This window comes from Chlorocebus sabaeus, chromosome 2 (genome assembly GCF_047675955.1).
Source record: "Chlorocebus sabaeus isolate Y175 chromosome 2, mChlSab1.0.hap1, whole genome shotgun sequence".
In the NCBI taxonomy this organism is placed as follows: Eukaryota; Metazoa; Chordata; class Mammalia; order Primates; family Cercopithecidae; genus Chlorocebus; species Chlorocebus sabaeus.
In genome coordinates, this window is record NC_132905.1 from 43,937,237 (window position 1) to 43,961,360 (window position 24,124).

Genomic DNA, 24,124 nt, shown 5'->3' on the forward strand with positions numbered 1-24,124 from the left:
TAACTGGGAGACATCCTCCACTAGGGGCAGACCGACACCCCACACCTCACAAGGTAGAGTACACCCCAAGAGGAAGATTCCAAAGCAAGAATCAGACAGGTACACTCACTGTTCAGCAGTATTCTGTCTTCTGCAGGCTCTGCTGCTGACACCCAGGCAAACAGGGTCTGGAGTGGACCTCAAAAAATCTCCAACAGACCTATAGCTGATGGTCCTGACTGTTAGAAGGAAAACTAACAAACAGGAAGATCACCCACACCAAAATCCCATCAGTACGTCACCATCATCAAAGACCAGAGGCAGATAAAACCACAAAGATGGGGAAAAAGCAGGGCAGAAAAGCTGGAAATTCAAAAAATAAGGGTGCATCTCCCCCTCCAAAGGAACACAGCTCATCGCCAGCAACGGATCAAAGCTGGACGGAGAATGACTTTGATGAGATGAGAGAAAAAGTCTTCAGTCCATCAAAATTCTCAGAGCTAAAGGAGGAATTATGTACCCAGTGCAAAGAAACTAAAAATCTTGAAAAAAGAGTGGAAGAATTGATAACCAGAATAATTAATGCAGAGAAGGCCATAAACGAAGGGACAGAGATGAAAACCATGACACGAGAAATATGTGACAAATGCACAAGCTTCAGTAACCAACTCGATCAACTGGAAGAAAGTGTATTAGCAATTGAGGATGAAATGAATGAAATGAAGCAAGAAGAGAAATCTAAATAAAAAAGAAGAAAAAGAAATGAAAAAGCCTACAAGGAGTATGGGATTACATAAAAAGACAAAATCTATATCTGATTGGGGTGCCGAAAGTGAATGGGAAAATGGAACCAAGTTGGAAAACACTCTTCAGGATATCATACAGGAGAACTTCCCTAACCTAGTAGGGCAGGCCAACATTCAAATTCAGGAAATACAGAGAACGCCACAAAGATACTCCTCGAGAAGAGCAACTCCAAGACACATAATTGCCAGATTCACCAAAGTTGAAATGAAGGAAAAAATCTTAAGGTCAGCCAGGGAGAAAGGTCGGGTTACCCACAAAGGGAAGCCCATCAGACTAACAGCAGATCTCTCAGCAGAAACTCTACAAGCCAGAAGAGAGTGGGGGCCAATATTCAACATTCTTAAAGAAACGAATTTTAAACTCAGAATTTCATATCCAGCCAAACTAAGTTTCATAAGTGAAAGAGAAATAAAATTCTTTACAGATAAGCAAATGCTTAGAGATTTTGTCACCACCAGGCCTGCTTTACAAGAGACCCTGAAGGAAGCACTATACATGGAAAGGAATAACCGGTACCAGCCATTGTAAAAACATACCAAAATGTAAAGACCATCAATGCCAGGAAGAAACTGCATCAACTAACGAGCAAAATAACCACCTAATATCATAATGGCAGGATCAAGTTCACACATAACAATATTAACATTAAATGTAAATGGACTAAATGCTCCAATGAAGGCACAGATTGGCCAACTGGCTAAAGAGTCAAGACCCATCAGTCTACTGTATTCAGGAGAGCCATCTCACATGCAGAGACATACATAGGCTCAAAATAAAGGGATGGAGGAAGATCTACCAAGCAAATGCAGAACAGAAAAAAAGCAGACTAGTTGCAATACTACTCTCTGATAAAACAGACTTTAAACCATCAAAGATCAAAAGAGACAAAGAAGGCCATTACATAATGGTAAAGGGAGCAATTCAACAGGAAGAGCTAACTATCCTAAATATATATGCACCCAATACAGGAGCACCCAGATTCATAAAGCAAGTCCTTAGAGACTTACAAAGAGACTTAGACTCCCATACAATAATAATGGGAGACTTCAACACTCCACTGTCAATATTAGACAGATCAACGAGACAGAAAGTTAACAAGGATATCCAGGCATTGAACTCATCTCTGCAGCAAGCAGACCTAATAGACATCTATAGAACTCTCCACCCCAAATCAACAGAATATACATTCTTCTCAGCACCACATCGTACTTACTCCAAAATTGACCACGTAATTGGAAGTAAAGCACTCCTCAGCAAATGTACAACAACAGAAATTATAACAAACTGTCTCTCAGACCACAGTGCAATCAAATTAGAACTCAGGACTAAGAAACTCCATCAAAACTGCTCAACTACATGGAAACTGAACAACCTGCTCCTGAATGACTACTGGGTACATAACGAAATGAAGGCAGAAATAAAGATGTTCTTTGAAACCAATGAGAACAAAGATACAACATACCAGAATCTCTGGGACACATTTAAAGCAGTGTGTAGAGGGAAATTTATAGCACTAAATGCCCACAAGAGAAAGCAGGAAAGATCTAAAATTGACACTCTAACATCGCAATTAAAAGAACTAGAGAAGCAAGAGCAAACACATTCGAAAGCTAGCAGAAGGCAAGAAATAACTAAGATCAGAGCAGAACTGAAGGAGATAGAGACACAAAAAACCCTCCAAAAAATCAATGAATCCAGGAGTTGGTTTTTTGAAAAGATCAACAAAATTGACACACCACTAGCAAGACTAACAAAGAAGAAAAGAGAGAAGAATCAAATCGACGCAATTAAAAATGATAAAGGGGATATCACCACCGACCCCACAGAAATACAAACTACCTTCAGAGAATACTATAAACACCTCTACGCAAATAAACTGGAAAATCTAGAAGAAATGGATAATTTCCTGGACACTTACACTCTTCCAAGACTAAACCAGGAAGAAGTTGAATCCCTGAATAGACCAATAGCAGGCTCTGAAATTGAGGCAATAATTAATAGCCTACCAACCAAAAAAAGTCCAGGACCAGATGGATTCACAGCTGAATTCTACCAGAGGTACAAGGAGGAGCTGGTACCATTCCTTCTGAAACTATTCCAATCAATAGAAAAAGAGGGAATCCTCCCTAACTCATTTTATGAGGCCAACATCATCCTGATACCAAAGCCTGGCAGAGACACAACAAAAAAAGAGGTTTTTAGACCAATATCCCTGATGAACATCGATGCAAAAATCCTCAATAAAATACTGGCAAACCGGATTCAGCAGCACATCAAAAAGCTTATCCACCATGATCAAGTGGGCTTCATCCCTGGGATGCAAGGCTGGTTCAACATTCACAAATCAATAAACATAATCCAGCATATAAACAGAACCAAAGACAAGAACCACATCATTATCTCAATAGATGCAGAAAAGGCTTTTGACAAAATTCAACAGCCCTTCATGCTAAAAACGCTCAATAAATTCGGTATTGATGGAACGTACCTCAAAATCATAAGAGCTATTTATGACAAACCCACAGCCAATATCATACTGAATGGGCAAAAACTGGAAAAATTCCCTTTGAAAACTGGCACAAGACAGGGATGCCCTCTCTCACCACTCCTATTCAACATAGTGTTGGAAGTTCTGGCTAGGGCAATCAGGCAAGAGAAAGAAATCAAGGGGATTCAGTTAGGAAAAGAAGAAGTCAAATTGTCCCTGTTTGCAGACGACATGATTGTATATTTAGGAAACCCCATTGTCTCAGCCCAAAATCTCCTTAAGCTGATAAGCAACTTCAGCAAAGTCTCAGGATACAAAATTAATGTGCAAAAATCACAAGCATTCTTATACACCAGTGACAGTCAAACAGAGAGCCAAATCAGGAATGAACTTCCATTCACAATTGCTTCAAAGAGAATAAAATACCTAGGAATCCAACTTACAAGGGATGTAAAGGACCTCTTCAAGGAGAACTACAAACCACTGCTCAGTGAAATAAAAGAGGACACAAACAAATGGAAGAACATACCATGCTCATGGATAGGAAGAATCAATATCGTGAAAATGGCCATACTGCCCAAGGTAATTTATAGATTCAATGCCATCCCCATCAAGCTACCAATGAGTTTCTTCACAGAATTGGAAAAAACTGCTTTAAAGTTCATATGGAACCAAAAAGGAGCCCGCATCTCCAAGACAATCCTAAGTCAAAAGAACAAAGCTGGAGGCATCACGCTACCTGACTTCAAACTATACTACAAGGCTACAGTAACCAAAACAGCATGGTACTGGTACCAAAACAGAGATATAGACCAATGGAACAGAACAGAGTCCTCAGAAATAATACCACACATCTACAGCCATCTGATCTTTGACAAACCTGAGAGAAACAAGAAATGGGGAAAGGATTCCCTATTTAATAAATGGTGCTGGGAAAATTGGCTAGTCATAAGTAGAAAGCTGAAACTGGATCCTTTCCTTACTCCTTATACGAAAATTAATTCAAGATGGATTAGAGACTTAAATGTTAGACCTAATACCATAAAAATCCTAGAGGAAAACCTAGGTAGTACCATTCAGGACATAGGCATGGGCAAAGACTTCATGTCTAAAACACCAAAAGCAACGGCAGCAAAAGCCAAAATTGACAAATGGGATCTCATTAAACTAAACAGCTTCTGCACAGCAAAAGAAACTACCATCAGAGTGAACAGGCAACCTACAGAATGGGAGAAAATTTTTGCAATCTACTCATCTGACAAAGGGCTAATATCCAGAACCTACAAAGAACTGAAACACATTTACAAGAAAAAAACAAACAACCCCATCAAAAAGTGGGCAAAGGATATGAACAGACATTTCTCAAAAGAAGACATTCATACAGCCAACAGACACATGAAAAAATGCTCATCATCACTGGCCATCAGAGAAATGCAAATCAAAACCACAATGAGATACCATCTCACACCACTTAGAATGGCGATCATTCAAAAGTCAGGAAACAATAGGTGCTGGAGAGGATGTGGAGAAATAGGAACACTTTTACACTGTTGGTGAGATTGTAAACTAGTTCAACCATTATGGAAAACAGTATGGCGATTCCTCAAGGATCTAGAACTAGATGTACCATATGACCCAGCCATCCCATTACTAGGTATATACCCAAAGGATTATAAATTATGCTGCTATAAAGACACATGCACACGTTTGTTTATTGCAGCACTATTCACAATAGCAAAGACTTGGCGTCAACCCAAATGTCCATCAGTGACAGATTGGATTAAGAAAATGTGGCACATATACACCATGGAATACTATGCAGCCATAAAAAAGGATGAGTTTGTGTCCTTTGTAGGGACATGGATGCAGCTGGAAACCATCATTCTCAGCAAACTATCACAAGAACAGAAAACCAAACACCGCATGTTCTCACTCATAGGTGGGAACTGAACAATGACATCACTTGGACTCGGGAAGGGGAACATCACGCACTGGGGCCTATCACGGGGATGGGGGAGGGGGGAGGGATTGCATTGGGAGTTATACCTGATGTAAATGACGAGTTGATGGGTGCTGACGAGTTGGTGGGTGCAGCACAGAAACATGGCACAAGTATACATATGTAACAAACCTGCACGTTATGCACTCGTACCCAAGAACTTAAAGTATACAAAATAATAATAATAATAATAATAATTTTGGCTTTTGCAAATAAATATTTTCTATGAAAAAACAAAGAAAAAAAAAGAAACTGCAGTCTGATCAGTTCACCCCTTTGTTTAATCATGTCAATAACTTTCTTTTATTTCAAAATAAAGAAAATATTTCTTAACAAAAAATTGGAGAGAAGCTTTCTGAGCAACTCTTTTGTGATGTTTGTATTCATCCCATAGAGATAAATCATATTTTGAATGGGGCAGTCTGAATCAGTTTCTGTGGAATCTGAGAGAGGTCATTTGGGAATACTCTTTAGAATACCCTGAAAAGGAAATAACTGCAGATAGAAACCAGAAGGAAGCTTTCTGTGAAACTGCTCTGTGTCACTTGAATTCCGCTCACACAGTTATGTTTCTCTTTTCATTGAGCAGTATTCTAACACTGTTTTTGTTTAGCCTGCAAAGGGACATTCGGGAGCACTTTGAGGCTTATGGTGAAAAACGAAATATCTTCAGATAGAAAATGGACAGAAGCTTTCTGAGGAGCTGCTTTGTATTATATGTGTTCCACTCACAGAGTTATGCTTTTCTTCACTTAGAGGATTGGGGAATCTTTTTTGGACAAAAAGCTACCAAACAACTTTCGGGAGTATATGGATGGCTGTGGTTAAATTGGAAATATCCTCTGACAAAAACTGGAAAGAAGCTTTCTGTGAAACTGCTTTGTGATAGAAGTGTTTATTCATCTCACATAGGTAAACATTCTTTATATTACGAAGTTTCAAAACTCTGTCATGCACGGATCCGCGACAGGACATTTGGGAGCACATTCAGGCCTATGGTGAGAAAGAAAATCTCTTCAGATAAAAACTGAAGAGAAACGTTCTGAGAAACTGCTTTGTGATGTGTGCATTCCACTCAGGGGGTCATACTTCTTTTCTCATAAGGCAGTGATTGAACATTATTCCTGTAAAACCGAAAAGGTGATATTTTGGTTCGCCTTGAAGACTATGGCGAAAAGTGATATATCCTCAAATAAAACCCAGAAAGAAGCGTTCCAAGAAACTGCTCTCTGATATGTGCATTCATTTCACAGAGTTAAAGCTGACTCTACATTGTCCAGTGTGGAAACTCTGTCTTTGAGGAATCTGCAAAGGGATAAAAAATGGCACCCAGAAGCGTGTGGTGAGCAAGGAAATGTCTTCCGATGAAAACTGGAGAGAAGTTTTCTGAACAACTGCTTTGTGATGTGTGTATTCATCTCATAGAGTTAAACCATTCTTTGGATTGGGAAGTTTGAAATCACTGCTTCTGTGAAATCTGAGGAAGGACGTTCGGGAACACTCTTTAGAATATGGAGACAGAAATATCCTCCAATAAAAACCAGAAGGAAGTTTTCTATGAAACTACTATGCCTCGTGTTAATTACTCTAGCTCAGTTAAACTTCTTTTTTCACTGAGCAGTTTTCTAACACTGTTTAGGTTTAGCATGCAAAGGGATATTCGGGAGTGCTGTGAGGCTTATGGTGAAAAAGGAAAAATGCTCAGATAGAAACTGGAAAGAAGCTTTCGGTGAATCTGGTTTTTGCTATGTTTATTCATCTCACATAGATAAACCTTTCTTTACATTATGCAGCTGGAAACTCCATCATGGATGGATCTGCGAAGGGACATTTGGGAGCACATTCAGGAATATGGTGAAAATGGAAATATCTTCACATAAAAACTGGAAAGAAGCATTCTGAGAAACTGCTTTGTGATGTGTACATTGCACTCAGGGAGTTATACCTCTTTTCTCATAAGGCAGTGTTTGAACACGATTTCTGTAAAACTGAAAAAGTGATGTTTCGGAGCGCATTGAAGACTTTGGTGAAAATTGAACTATCCTCAAATAAAATCCAGAAAGAAGCATTTCAAGAAGCTGCTCTCTGATATATGCATTCATTTCACAGAGTTAAATCTTACTGTATGTTGCCCAGTTTGGAAACTCTGTTTTTAAGGAATCTGTGAAGTTATATTGAGTGTCGCCTGGAGGCCTGTGGTGAGCAAGGAAATGTCTTCCGTTGAAAATTGGAGAGAAGATTTCTGAGCAATTGCTTTGTGATGTGTGTATTCATCTCATAGAGATAAATCATTCTTTGTATTAAACAGTTTGAAATTATTATTTCTTTGGAAGCTGGGGAAGTCCATTTGGGAATGGTCTTTAGCATATGATGAAAAAGAAATACCCTCAGATAAAAACCAGAAGGAAACTTTCTGTGAAACTCCTCTGTGTCGTGTGAATTCCACTTACACAGATCAGCTTCTCTTTTCATTGAGCCGTATTCTAACACTGTTTTTGTTTAGTCTGCGAATGGATATTCGTTAGCTCTTTGAGGCTTTTGGTGAAAATGAAAATATCTTCAGACAGAAACTGGCGAGAAGCTTTCCGAGGAGTTGCTTTGTGACGTGTGCATTCCACTCACAGACTTATACTTTTCTTCGCTCAGAGGATTGGTGAACCTCTTTTGGAGAAAAAGCCACCAAGGTACATGTGGGAGCATATGGATGGCTATGGTGAAAAAGGAAATGTCCTCAGACAAAAACTGGAATGAAAGTTTCTGTGAGACTGCTTTGTGATAGCTATGTTTATTCGTCTCACATTGATAAAACGTTCTTTATATTTTGCAGTTTGGAAACTCTGTCATGGAAGGATCAGTGAAGGGACATTCTGGAGCACTTTCATGCCTATGGTGAAAAAGGGCATATCTTCAGATAAAAAATTGAGAGAAGCTTTCTTAGAAATTGCTGTGTGATGTGTGCATTCCATTCCGGAAGTTACACCTCTTGTCTCATAAAACAGTGTTTGAATACTGTTCCTGTAAATCCAAAAAAGTTATATTTCGGAGTGCATTGACAACTATGGGGAAAAGTGATCTGTCCTCAAATAAAACCCAGAAAGAAGCATTCCAAGAAACTGGTTTCTGATATGTGCATTCACTTCACAGAGTTAAATCTTACTCTTCATTGCCCAGTTTGGAAACTCTGTCTTTGAGGAAACTGTGAAGGGATATTAAGTGGCAACCGAGGCCTGTGGTGAGCAAGGAATTGCCTTCTGATGAAACCGGGAAAGAAGTTTTCTGAGCAACTGTTTTGTGATGTGTGTACTCATCTCATAGAGACAAACCATTCTTTGGATAGAGCAGTTTGAAATCACTGCTTCTGTGGAATCTGAGGAAGGACATTGGGAACGCTCTTTAGAATATAGAGAAAGAAATATTCTCAGATAAAAACCAGAAGGAAGCTTTATGTGAAAATGCTATGTGCCTTGTGAATTCCTCTCACTCAGTCAAGCTTCTCTTTTCATTCAGCAGTTTTCAAACACGGGTTATTTTTAGCATGCAAAGGGATATTCGGGAGTGGTTTGAGGCTTATGGAGAAAAAGGAAATATGTTCAGCTAGAAACTGGAGAGAAGCTTTCTGAGGAACTGCTTTGTGACGTGTGCATTCCACTCACAGTATTATAACTTTCTTCTCATATGGCATCGGGAAACCCTTTTGGACAAAAAGGTACCCAGGGATATTTGGGAGCATATTGACGAATATGGTTAAAAGGGAAATAGCCTCAGAGAAAAACTGAAAAGAAGCTTCCTGTGAAACTGCTCTGTGCTATGTGTATTCACCTCACATAGATAAAGCTTTCTTTAACTTACGCAGTTTGCAATCTCTCTCATGGATGGATCCACGAAGGGACATTTGGGAGAACATTCAGGATTGTGGTGAAAAAGGAAATATCTTCAGATAAAAACTGGAAAGAAGCTTTCTGTGAATCTTCTTTTTGCTATGTCTATTCACTCACTTAGTAAAGCTTTCTTTACATTACACAGCTTGGAAACTCTCTCATGGACGGAACCATGAAGGGACATTTCAGAGCACATTCAGTCCTATGGTGAAAAAGGAAATATCTTCAGATAAAAACCAGAGAGAAGTTTTCTGAGAAACTGCTTCTTTGTGATGTGTGCATTCCACTCAGGGAGTTGTACCTCTTTCCTCATAAGGCAGTGTTTGAACACTGTTCCTGAAAAACCGAAAAAGTGATATTTTGGAGATCATTGAAGACTATGGTGAAAAATGAAATATCCTCAAATAAAACCCAGAAAGAAGTGTTCCAAGAAGCTGCTCTCTGATATGTGCATTCATTTCACAGAGTTAAAGCTTACTCTACATTGTTGAGCTTGGAAATTCTGTCTTGAGGAAGCTGCGAAGGGATATTTAGTGGCCCTCGAGGCTTGTAGTGAGCAAGGAATTGTCTCCCGAAGAAAACGGGAAAGAAGCTTTCTGAGCAACTGCTTTGTGACGTTTGTATTCATCTCATAGAGTTAAATCGTCCTTTGGATGAAGCAGTTTGAAATCACTGTTTCTGTGGAATCTAAGGAAGGACATTTCGGAATGCTTTTTAGAATATGAAGAAGGAAATATCCTCAGATAAAAACCAGATTGAGGATTTCTGTGAAACTGCTATGTGTCGTGTGAATTCCTCTTGCTGAGTTAAGCTTCTCTATTCATTGAGCATTTTTCTAACACTGTTTACGTTTAGTGTGCGAAAAGATATTTGGGAGTATTTTGTAGCATACGATGAAAAAGGAAATAAGTTCAGATAGAAACTGGAGAGAGGCTTTCCGAGGAACTGCTTTGTGACGTGTGTATTTCACTCACAGCATTATATCTCTCTTCTCACAAAGGATTGGGGAATCTCTATTGAAGAAAAAGCTACCAAGGGACAATCGGGAGTACATGGACAGCTATGGTGTAAAAGCAAATATCCTCAGAACAAAGCAGGAGGGAAGATTTCTGTGAATGTGCTTTTTGCTATTTTTATTCATCTCACATACATAAAGCTTTCTTTATGTTACGCACCTTGGAAACTCTGTCATGGACGGATCCACGAAGGGACATTTGGGAGTACATTCTGGCCTATGTTGAAAAAGGAAATATCTTCAGATAAACACTGCAAAGAAACTTTCTGTGAATCCACCTTTTGCAATGTTTAATCACCTCACATAGGTAAAGCTTTCTTTACATTGCACTGCTTGGAAACTCCATCATGGACGGGTCCACGAAGGAATATTCAAGATCACATTCATGTCCATTGTGTAAAAGGAAAAATCATCTGACAAAAACTGGAAAGAAGCTTTCTGAGAAACCACTTTGTGATGTGTGCATTCCACTCAGGGTGTTATACCTCTTTTCTTGTAAGGCAGTGTTTGAACACTGTTCCTGCAAACTCATAAGGTGTTATTTTGGAACTCAGTGAAGACTATGGCGAAAAGTGAAATATCCTCAAATAAAACCTAGAAAGATGCATTCCAGGAAACTACTATCTGATATGTGTATTCATTTCACAGAGTTAAAGCTTACCCTACATTTCCCAGTTTGGAAACTCTGTCTTTGAGGAATCTACAAAGGGACATTAAGTGTCGCCCTGAGGCGAGCAAGGAAATATCTTCTGATGAAAACTGGAGAGAAGCTTTCTGAGCAACTGCTTTGTGATGTGTGTATTCATCTCATAAAGTTAAACCACTCTTTGGATTGAACAGTGTGAAACCACTGTTTCTGTGGAATCATAGGAAGGACATTTGGGAGCGCTCCTCAGAATATGGAGAAAGAAATATCTTCAGATAAAAACCAGAAGGAAGCTTTCTGTGAAACTGCTCTGTATCATCTTAATTCCTCTCATTCAGTTAAGCCTCTCTCTTCATTGAGCAGTTTTCTAACCCTGTTTATGTTTAACGTGTAAAAGGACTTTCAAGAGTGCTTTGAGGCTTACGGTGAAGAAGGAAATATGTTCAGATAGAAACTGGAGAGAAGCTTTCTGAGGAACTACTCTGTGACGTGTGCATTCCACTCACAGTGTTTTACCTCTCTTCTCATACAGCATCAGGGAAACCCTTTTAGAGAAATAGGTACCAAGTTATATTCAGGAGCATGTTGATGCCTATGGTGAAAAGGGAAATAGCCTCAGACAAAAACTGGAAAGAAGCTTTCTATGAAACTGCTCTCTGATATGTGTATTCATCTCACATCGGGGAGGACATCCAGGACTATGGTGAAACAGGAATTACCTTCAGATAAAAACTGGAAAGAAGCTTTCTGTGAATCTGCTTTTTGCTATGTTTATGCAAATCACAAAGATAAAGCTTTCTTTACATTACACAGCTTGGAAACTCTGGATGGATCCACAAAGGTACATTCGGGAACACATTCAGGAATATAGTGAAAAAGGAAATATCTTCAGATAAAAACTGGAAAGAAGCTTTCTGTGAATCTGCTTTCTGCTATGTTTATTCATCTCAGAGAGATAAGGCTTTCTTTCCATTTCACAGCTTGGAAACTCTGTCATGGATGGATCCACAAAGGGATATTCGGGACCACATTCGGGGCAATGGTGAAAAAGGAAATGTCGTCAGATAAAAACTGGAGAGAAGCTTTCTGAGAAACTGCTTGGTGATGTATGCATTCCACTCAGGGAGTTATACCTTTCTTCTCATTAAGCACTGTTTGAACACTCTTCCTGTAACACTAAAAAGTGATATTCGGAGCACTTTGAATCCTAGGGCAAAAAGTGAAATGTCGTCAAATAAAACCTGGAAAGAAGCATCAAAGAAACTGCTCTCGACATGTCCGTTAATTATAGAGAGTTAAAGCTTACTCTACATTTCCCAGTTGGGAAAGTCTGTCTTTGAGGATTCTGTGAAGGGATATTAAGTGGCCACCAGAGTCCTGTGGTGAGCAAGGAAATGCCTTCAGTTGAAAATTGGAGAGAAGCTTTCTGAGCAACACTTTTGTGATGTTTGTATTCATCTCATGGAGTTAAATCATTCTTTGGATTGAGCAGTTAGAAATCACTGTTTCTGTGGAAAATGAGAATGGACATTTGGGAACGCTGTTTAGAATATTCTGAAAAAGAAATAACCTCAGAAAGAAACCAGAAGGAAACTTCCTGTGAAACTGTTCTGTGTTGCCTGAATTCTGCTTGCACAATTAAGCTCTGTGTTGCATGAAAACTGCTCTGTGTTGCATGAATTCCGTTTGCACAGTTAAGCTTCTCTTTTCATTCAGCAGTATTCTAACACTGTTTTTGTTTAGTCTGCAATGAATATTCGGCAGCTCTTTGAAGTTTACAGTGAAAAAGGAAATATCTTCAGATCGAAACTGGAGAGAAGCTTTCTGAGGAACTGCTTTGTGATGTGCGCATTCCACTCACAGAATTAAACCTGTCTTCTCACAGATGGTTGGAGAATCCTTTCGGAGAAAAAGCTACTGGAGGACATTTGGGAGTATAAGGACGGCTATGGTGAAAAAGGAAATATCCTCAGACAAAAACTGGAAAGAAGATTTCTGTGAAACTGCTTTGTGATAGATATGTTTATTCATCTCACATAGATAAAACTTTCCTTATATTACACAGTTTGGAAACTCCATCATGGAGGGATCCGCGAAGGGACTTTCGGGAGCACATTCAGGCCTACCGTGAAAAAGGGGATATCTTCAGATAAAAACTGGATAGAAGCTTTCTGAGAAACTGCTTTGTGATGTGTGCATTCCACTCAGGGAGTTATATTTCTTTTCTCATAAGGCAGAGTTTGAACTCTGTTCCTGTAAAACCATAAAACTAATATTTCATAGCACATGGAAGACTATGACAAAATAAAACCCAGAAAGAAGCATTCAAAGAAACTTCACTCTGACGTGTGCATTCATTTCAGAGAGTTAAAGCTTACTCTACATTTCCAGTTTGGAATGTCTGTCTTTGAGGATTCTGCAAAGGGATATTAAGTGGTGACTGGGGGTTGTGGTGAGCAAGGAAATATCTTCAGTTGAAAACTGGAGAGAAGCTTTCTGAGCAACTGCTTTGTGATGTGTGTATTCATCTCATAGAGTTAAATGATTCTTTGGATTGAGCAGTTTGAAACCACTCTTTCTGTGGAACCTGGGAAAGGACATTTGTGATCGCTCTTAAGAATATGCTGAAAAAGTAATACCCTCCGAGAAAAACCAGAAGGAAGCTTTCTGTGAAATTGTTCTGTGTCATGTGAATTCCACTCACACAGTTAAGCTTCGGTTTTCATTGAGCAGTATTTTAACACTGTTTTAGTTTAGTCAGCTTAGGGATACTCGGGAGCCCTTTGAGGCTTATGGTGAAAACGAAAGTGTCTTCAGATAGAAATTGGAAAGAAGATTTCTGGGGATCTGCTTTGTGACACGTGCATTCCACTCACAGAGTTATACTTTTGTTCTCATAGAGGATTGGGGAATCCCTTTTGATGAACAAGCTACCAGGGGACATTCAGGTGTATATGGATGGCTATGGCGAAAAAGGAAATATCCTTAGACAAAAACGGGAAAGAAGCTCTCTGTGAAACTGCTTTGTGATAGATATGTTTATTCATCTCACATATATAAAACTTTCTTTCTATTATGTATATTTGAAATGCCATCATGGGCGGATTCATGAAGGGGCATTCGGGAACACATTCAGGACTATGGTGAAAAACGAAATATCTTCAGATAAAAACTGGAAAGAAGCTTTCTGTGAATCTGCTTTTTGCTATGTTTATTCATCTCATATAGATAAAGCTTTCTTTACATTACACAGCTTGGAAACTCCTTGGTGATGTGTGCATTCTACTCAGGGATTTATACCTTTCTTCTCATAAGGCACTGTTTGAACACTCTTCCTGTAAAACTAAAAAAGTGATATTCGGAGCACATTGAAGTCTATGGCGAAAAGTGAAATGTCGTGCAATAAAACCTGGAAAGAAGCATTCCAAAAAACTGCTCTCTGACATGTGTATTCATTTCAGAGGATTAAAAGTTACTCTACATTTCCAATTTGGAAAGTCTGTCTTTGAGGATTCTGTGAAGGGATATTAAGTGGCAACTGGAGACTTGTGGTGAGCAAGGAAATGTCTTCCATTGAAAACTGGAGAGAAAGTTTGTGAGCAACTGATTTGGGATGTGTGTATTCATCTCATAAAGTTAAATCATTCTTTGGATTGAGCAGTTTGAAATCACTCTTTCTGTGGAACCTGAGAAAGGACATTTGGGAATGCTCTTAAGAATGTGCTGAAAAAGAAATATCCTCCAATAAAAACCAGAAGGAAGCTTTCTATGAAACTGATCTGGGTCTTGTGAATTCCACTTGCACAGTTAAACTTCTCTATTCATTTAGCAGTTTTAACACTGTTTTATTTAGTCTGCGAAGGGATATTCGGGAGCACTTTGAGGCTTACAGTGAAAAAGGAAATATCCTCAGATAGACATTGGAGAGAAGCTTTCTGAGGAGCTGCTTTGTGATGTGTGTATTCCACTGACAGAATTATACCTTTCTTCTCATAGAGGATTGGGAATCTCTTTTGGAGAAAAAACTACCGAGGGACATTCGGGAGTATATGGACTGCAACTGTGAAAAAGGAAATATCCTCAGAAAAAAACTGGAAAGAAGATTTCTGTGAAACTGCTTTGTGATAGATGTGTTTATTCATCTCTCATAGATAAAACTTTCCTTATATTATGCAGTTTGGAAATTCATCATGGACAGATCCACGAAAGGACATTTGGGAGCACATTCAGGACTATGGTGAAAAAGAAAATATCTTCATATAAAATCTGGAAAGAAGCTTTCTCTGAATCTGCTTTTCACTATGTTTATTCATCTCACATCGATAAAGCTTTCTTTACATTACATAGCTTGGAAACTCTGTCATGGATGGATCCACAAAGGTACATTCGGGAGCACATTCAGGACTATGGTGAAAAAGGAAATATCTTCAGATAAAAACTGGAAAGAAGCTTTCTGTGAATCTTCTTTTTGTAATGTGTATTCATCTCACACAGATGAAATTTTCTTGACCTTACGTAGCTTGGAAACGCCATCATGGATGGATCCGCAATGGGATATTTGAGATCACATTCAGGACTATGGTGAAAAAGGAAATATCTTCAGATAAAAACTGGAGAGAATCTCTCTGAGAAACTGCTTTGTGATGTGTGCATTCATCTCCTAGACTTAAATGATTCTTTGGATTGAGCAGTTTGAAATCACTGTTTCTGTGAAACCTGAGAAAGGACATTTGGGAACGCTCTTTAGAATATGATGAACAAGAAATACCGTCAAATAAAAACCAGAAGGAAGCCTTCTGTGAGACTGCACTGTGTCATGTGAATTCCACTCGCAGAGTTAAGCTTCTCCATTCACTGAGCAGTATTCTAGCACTGTTTTTGTTTAGTCTGTGACGGGATATTTGGGAGCACTTTGAGACTTATGGTGAAACCAGAAATATCTTCAGATAGTAACTGGAGAGACACTTTCTGAGGAGCTATTTGTGACGTGGGCATTTCACTCACCGAGTTACACATTTCTTCTCACAGAGGGTCTGGTAATCCCTTTTGGAGAAAAAGCTACCAAGGGACATTCAGGAGTACATGGATGGTCATGGTAAAAAAGGGAATATCCTCCGACAAAAACCGGTAAGAAACTTTCTGTGAAACTGCTTTGTGATAGATATATTTATTCATTTCACATAGATAAAACTTTGTTTATATTACACAGTTTGGAAACTCTGTCATGGACGGATCTGTGAAGGGACATTCGGGAGCACATTCAGGGTTATGGTAAAAAAGAAAATATCTTGAGATAATAACTGCAGAGAAATTTTCTGAGAAACTGCTCTGTGATGTGTGCATTCCACTCAGGGATTTATATCTCTTTTCTCATGAGGCAGTGTTTGAACATTGTTCCTCTAAAACGAAAAAAGTTATATTTCAGAGTGCATTGAAGACTATGGGGAAAGGTGATCTGTCCTCAAATAAAACCCAGAAAGAAGCATTCCAAGAAACTACTCTCTGATATGTGCATTCACTTCACAGAGTTAAAGCTTACTCTACTTTCCCAGGTTTGGAAACTCTGTCTTTGAGTAATCTGTGAAGTTATATTAAGTGGTGCCCGGAGGCCTGTGTTGAGCAAGGAATTGTCTTCCATTGAAAACTGGAGAGCTTTCTGAGCAACTGCTTTGTGACGTGTGTATTAATCTCATAGAGTTAAACGATCCTTTGGATGGAGCAGTTTGAAATCACTGTTTCCATGGAATCTGAGGAAGGACATTTGAGAACGCACTTTAGAATATGGAGAAAGAAATATCCTCAGATAAAAACCAGAAGGAAGCTTTCTGTGAAACTGCTATGTGTCATGTGAATTCCTCTCACTCAGTTAAGCTTCTCTTTTCATTGAGCACTTTTATAACACTGTTTATGTTTACCATGCAAAGGGATATTTGAGAGTGCTTTGAGGCTTAGGGTGAAAAAGGAAATATGTTCAGATAGAAACTGGAGAGAAACCATCCAAGGAATTGCGTTGTGACGTGTGCATTTCACTCACAGTGTTATACCTCTCTTCTCATAAACGATCGTGGAATCCCTTTTGGAGAAAAAGGTACCAAGGGACATTCAGGAGTATACGGACGGCTATTGTGAAAAATGAAATATCCTCAGACAAAAGTTGGAAGAAAAATTTCTGTGAATCTGCTTTTCACTATATTTATTCGTCTCACATAGATAAAGCTTTTCTTTTACATTACACAGCTTGAAAACTCTGTCATGGACGAATCCGCGAAGGGACATTCGGGAACACATTCAGGACTATTTTGAAAATGGAAATATCTTCAGATAAAAACTAGAGAGAAGCATTCTAAGAAACTGCTTTTTGACGTGTGCAGTCCACTCAGGGAGTTTTACCTCTTTGTTCATAAGGCAGTGTTTGAACATGTTTCCTGTAAAACTGAAAAAGTGATATTTCAGAGCGCATACAAGACTATAGTGAAAAGTGAACTATCCTCAAATAAAACCCAGAAAGAAACGTTCCAAGAATCTGCTCTCTGATTTCTGCATTGATTTCACAGAGCTGAATCTTACTCTACATTTTCCAATTTGTAAACTCTGTCTTTCAGGAATATGTGAAAGGATATTAAGTGGTGCCTGGAGGCCTGTGGTTAGCAAGGAAATGTCTTCCGTTGAAAACTGGAGAGAAGCTTTCTGAGCAACTGCTTTGTGATGTGTGTATTCATCTCATAGAGTTAAATCATCCTTTAGATGGAGCACTTTGAAATCACTGTTTCTGTGGAATCTGAGGAAAGATTTGGGAAAGCACTTTAAAATATGGAGAAAGAAATATCCTCAGATAAAAACCAGAAGGAAACTTTCTGTGAAACTGATCTCTGTAATGTAAATTCTACTCACACAGTTAAGCTCCTATTTTCATTCAGCAGTATCCTAACACTGTTTTTGTTTAGTCTGCAAAGGGATATTCGGGAGCACTTTGAGGCTTACAGTGAAAAATGAAATATCTTCAGATAGAAACTGGAGAGAAGCTTTCCGAGGAGGTTCTTTGTGACGTGTGCATTCCACTCACAGAATTTTACCTTTCTTCTCATAGAAGATTGGGGAATGCCTTTTGGAGAAAAAACTACCTGGGGACATTTGGGAGTATATGGACAGCTATGGTGAAAAAGGAAATATCCTCAGACAAAAACTGGAAAGAAGGCTTCTGTGAAACTGCTTTGTGATAGATATGTTTATTCATCTCACAGAGATAAAACTTTCTTTCTACTACATAGTTTTGAAACACCGTCAAGGATGGATTTGCGAAGGGACATTCAGGAGCATATTCAGGCCTCCAGTGAAAAAGGAGATATCTCCAGATAAAAACTCTAAAGAAGCTTTCTGAGAAACTGCTCTGTGATGTGTGCATTCCACTCAGGGAGTTATACCTCTTTTCTCATAAGGCAGTGTTTGAACACTGTTCCTGTAAAACCCAAAAAGTGATATTTCGGAGTTCAGTGAAGACTGTGGTGAAAAGTGAAATATCCTCAAATAAAATCCAGAAAGAAGCATTCCAAAAAACTGCTCTCTGCTATGTGCATTCATTTCACAGAGTTAAAGCTTACTCTACATTGCCCAGTTTGGAAAATCTGTCTTTGAGGAATTTGTGAGGGGATATTTAGTGGCACCCAGAGGCCTGTGGTGAGCAGGGAAATCTCTTCTGTTGAACACTGGAGAAGCTTTCTGAGCAACTGCCTGTGATGTGTGTTTTCAACTCATAGAGTTAAATCATTCTTTGGATTGAGCAGTTTGAAATCACTGTTTTTCTGTGGATACTGAGAAAAGACATTTGGGAACGGTCTTTAGAATATGTTGAAAAAGAAATACCCTCAGATAAAAACCAGAAGTAAGCTTTCTGTGAAACTTCTCTGGATCTTGCCAATTCCACTCACACAGTTAAGCTTCCTTTTCATTGAGCAGTATTGTACCATTGTTTTTGTTTAGTCTGCAAGGGGATATTAAGGAGCACTTTGAGGTTTATGGTGATAACCGAAATATCTTCAGATAGAAACTGGAGAGAGTTGCTTTGTGACGTGTGAATTCCACTCACAGAGTTATACCTTTCTTCTCAGAGAGGATTGGGGAATCAGTTTTGGAGAAAAAGCTACCAAGGGACATTCGGGAGTACATGGATGGCTATGGTGAAAAAGGAATTATGCTAAAAAAAAAACTAGAATGAAGCTTTCTGTGAAACTGCTTTGTGATAGATATGTTTATTCACCTCACATAGATAAAACTTTCTTTATATAATGCAGTTTGGAAACTCTGTCATGGACAGATCCATGAAGGAACATTCAGGTACACATTGAGTACTATGGTGAAAATGGAAATATCTTCAGATAAAAATCGGAGAGAAGCTTTCTGAGAAACTGCTTTGTGATGTGTGAATTCCTCTCACTCAGTTAATCTTCTATTTTCATTGAGCTGTTTTCTAACACTGTTTGTGTTTAACATGCGAAGGGATATTCGGGAGTGCTTTGAGGCTTACAGTGAAAAAGGAAATATGTTCAGGTAGAAACTGGAGAGAAGCTTTATGAGAAACTGCTTTGTGATGTGTTCATTCCACTCAGGGAGTTATACTTCTTTTCTCATAAGGCAGTATTTGAATACTGTTCCTGTAAAACGAAAAAGTGTTAATTTGGAGTGCATTGAAGACTATGGCGAAAAGTGGTATATCCTCAAATGAAACCCAGAAAGAAGCATTCCAATAAACTGTTCTCGGATATGTGCATTCATTTCACAGAGGTAAAGGTTACTCTCTATTGCCCCGTTTGGATATTCTGTCTTTGAGAAATCTGCCAAGGGGTATTAAATGGCGCTCGGAGGCCTGTGGTGAGCAAGGAAACGTCTTCTGTTGAAAACTGGAGAGAAGCATTCAGAGCAACTGCTTTGTGATGTGACTATTCATCTCATAGAGTTAAATCATATTTTGGATTGAGCAGTTTGAAATCACTGTTTCTGTGGAATCCGAGGAAGGACATTTGGGAACACTCTTTAGAATTTGGAGAAAGAAACTTCCTCAGATTAAAAAAAAATGAATCTTTCTGTGAAACTACTATGTGTCGTGTGAATTCCTCTCACTCAGTTAAGCTTCTCTTTCCATTGAGCAATTTTATACCACTGCTTTATTTAGCATGTGAAGGGATATTAGGGAGTGTTTTGAGGCTTACAGTGAAAAAGGAAATATGTTCAGATAGAAACTGGAGAGAAGCTTTCTGAGGAAACGCTTTGTGACGTGTGCATTCCGTTTAGGGAGTTATACCTCTTTACTCATAAGGCAGTGTTTGATCACTGTTCTTGTAAAACCGAAAAGTGATATTTTGGAGCACATTGACAACTATGGCAAAAAATGAAATATCCTCAAATAAAACCCAGAGAGAAGCGTTCCAAGAAACTGCTCTTTGATATGTGCATTCATTTACAGAGTTAAAGCTTACTCTATGTTGCCCAGTTTGGAAACTTTGTCTTTGAGGAATCTGTGAAGGGATGTTAAGAGGCGCCCAGAGTTTTGTGGTGAGAAAGGAAACGTCACCGATGAAAACTGGACAGAAGCTCTCTGAGCAACTGCTTTGTGATGTGTGTATTCATCGCACAGAGCTAAACCATTCTTTGGATTGAGCAGTTTGAAATCAGTTTTTGTGGAATCTGAGGAAGGACATTTGGAAACACTCCTCAGAATATGGAGAAGAAATATCCTTACGTAAAATCCAGAAGGAAGCTTTCTGTGAAACTGCTCTGTGTCATCTTAATTCCTCTCACTCAGTTAAGTCTCTCTTTTCATTGTGCAGTTTTCTAACCCTGTTTATGTTTAGTGTGTGAAGGGAAATTCGGGATTGCTTTGAGGCTTACAGTGAAAAAGGAAATATGTTCAAACCGAGACTGGAGAAATTTTATCCGAGGAACTGCTTTGCGATGTGTGCATTCCACTCACAGTGTTATACCTCTTCTCATAAAGCATCGGGGAAAACCTTTTGGAGAAAAAGGTACCAAGTAATATTCTGGAGCATGTTGATGCCTATGGTGAAAAGGGAAATAGCCTCAGACACAAACTGGAAAGAAGCTTTCTATGACACTGCTCTGTGATATGTGTATTTATCTCAGATAGAAAAAGCTTTCTTTACATTACACAGCTTGGAAACTGTGTCATGGATGGAGCCACAAAGGAATATTCGGGAGCACATTCAGGAGTATGGTGAAAAAGGAAATATCTTCTGATAAAAACTGGAAAGAAGCTTTCTGTGAATCTGCTTTTTGCTGTGTTTATTCATCTCACATAGATAAAACTTTCTTTACATTATGCAGCTTGGAATCTCCATCATGGATGGATCCGCGAAGGGATATTTGGGATCACATTCAGATTTATGGTGAAGAACTAAATATCAACAGGTAAAAACTGGAAAGAAACTTTCTGAGAAACTGCTGGGTGATGTGTGCATTCCACTCAGGGAGTTACACCTTTCTTCTCACAAGGCATTGTTTGAACACAGTTCCCTTTAAAACTAAAAAAGTGATATTCGGAGCACATATGGCGAGAAGTGTAATGTCATACAATAAAACCCGGAAAGAAGCTTTCCAAGAAACTACTCTATGGCATGTCCATTCATTTCACAGAGTTAAAGCTCACCCTACATTTCCCAGTTTGGAAAGTCTGTTTGAGGATTCTGCAAAGAGATATTAAGTGGCAACCGGAGGACTGTGGCGAGCAAGGAAATGTCTTCCATTGAAAATTGGAGAGAAATTTTCTGAGCAACTCTTTTGTGATGTTTGTATTCATCTCATAGAGTTAAATCATTCTTTGGATTGAGCAGTTTGAAATCACTCTTTCTGTGGAATCTGAGAAAGGACATTTGGGAACGCCCTTTAGAATATCCTGAAAAAGGAATAACCTCAGATAGAAACCAGAAGGGAGCTTTCTGTCAAACTGCTCTGCGCCGTGTGAATTCTGCTCACACAGTTAAGCTTCTCTTTTCATTGAGCAGTATTCTAACACTCTTTTTGTTTAGTCTGCGAAGGGATATTCAGGAGTGCTTTGAGGCTTATGGTGATAAAAAAGGTTTTTTGAAACGGCTCTGTTATATGTGTATTCTTCTCACATAGACAAAGCTTTCTTTACATTACACAGCTTGGAATCTCTGTCATGGATGGATCCACAAAGGGATGTTTGGAAGCACATTCAGAACTATGGTGAAAAAGGAAATATCTTCAGATAAAAACTGTAAAGAAGCTTTCTGTAAACCTGCTTTTTGCTATGTTTATTCATCTCACATAGATAAAACCTTCCTTATATTACGGAGTTTGGAAACTCCATCATAGACGGATCAATGAAGGGACATTCGGGAGCAAATTCAGACCTATGATGAAAAAGGAAATATCTTCAGATAAAAACTGGAAAGAAGATTTCTGAGAAACTGCTTTGTGATGTGTGTATTCATGTCATAGAGTTAAACCATTGTTTGGATTGAGTAGTTTGAAATCGCTGTTTCTGTGGAATCTGAGGAAGTACATTTGGGGATGCACTTTAGAATATGGAGAAAGAATTATCCTCAGATAAAAACCAGAAGGAAGCTTTCGGTGAAACTGCTATGTGTCGTGTGAATTCCTCTCACTCAGTTAAGCATCTCTTTTCATTGAGTGGTTTTCTAACACTGTTTCTGTTTAGCATGCGAAGGGATATTCGGGATCGCATTGAGGCTTACGGTGAAAAAGGAAATATGTTCAGACAGAAACTAGAGAGATGCATTCCAAGGAACTGTTTGTGACGGGTGTATTCCACTCACAGTGTTATCCCTCTCTTCTCATACAGCATCGGGGAAACCCTTTTGGAGAGAAAGGTATCAAGCTATATTCGTTAGCATATTGACACCAATGGTGAAAAGGAAAATAGCCTCAGACAAAAACTGGAAAGATGCTTTCTGAGAAAATACTCTGTGATATCTGTATTCATCTCACATAGATAAAGCTTTCTTTTCATTACGAAGCTTGGAAACTCTGTCATGGAAGGATCCAGGAAGGGACATTAGGGAGCACATTCAGGACTATGGTGAGAAAGGAAATATCTTCAGATAAAAACTGGAAGGAAGCTGTCTGTGAAACTGCTCTGTGTCGTGTGACTTTCACTCACCCAATTCATCTTCTCTTTACATTGAAAAGTATTCTAACACTGTTTTTGTTTAGTCTGCGAAGGGATATTTGTTAGCACTTTGATGCTTATGGTGATAACTGACATATCTTCAGATAGAAACCGGAAAGAAGCTTTCCAAGGAGCTAATTTGTGATGTGTGCATTCCAGTCACAGAGTTATACCTTTCTTTGCTTAGAAGATTGGGGAATCCCTTTTCGAGAAAAAGCTACCAAGAGACATTCGAGAGTATATGGACAGCTATGGTGAAATGGAAATATTCTAAGACAAAAACTGGAAAGAAGCTTTCTGTGAAACTGCTCTGTGCTATGTGTATTCATCTAACATAGATAAAGCTTTCTTTACATTATGCAGCTTGCAAATTCTGTCATGGACTGATCCATGAAGGGACATTCAAGAGAACCTTCAAGACTATGGTGAAAAAGGAAATAGCTTCAGATAAAAACTGGAAAGAAACCTACTGTGAATCTGCTTTTTGTTATGTTTATTCGCTCACATAGATAAAGCTTTCTTTACATTACGCAGCTTGGAAACACTGTCATGGACGGAACCATGAAGGGACATTTGGGAGCATATTCAGGCCAATGGAGAAAAAGGAAATATCGTCAGATAAAAACCGGAGAGAAGTTTTCTGAGAAACTGCTTTGTGATGTGTGCATTCCACTCAGGGAGTTATAACTCCTTTCTCATAAGGCAGTGTTTGAGCACTATTCGTGTAAAACTGAAAACGTTACATTTTGGAGTGCATTGAAAACTACAGGGAAAAGTGAACTGTCCACAAATAAAACCCAGAAAGAAGCATTCCAAGAAACTGCTCTCTGATATGTGCATTCTCTTCACTGAGTTAAAACTTACTCTACATTGCCCAGTTTGGAAACACTGTCTTTGAGAAATCTGCGAAGTTATATTAAGTGGCACCCGGAGGCCTGTGGTGAGCAACGAAATGTCTTCCGTTGAAAACTGGAGGGAAGCTTTTTGAGCAACTGCTTTGTGACATGTGTATTCATCTCATAGAGTTAAATCATTCTTTGATTGAGCAGTTTGAAATCACTCTTTCTGTGGAACCTGAGAAAGGACATTTGGAAACGCTCTTAAGAATATGCTGAAAAAGAAATACCCTCCGATAAAACCCAGAAGGAA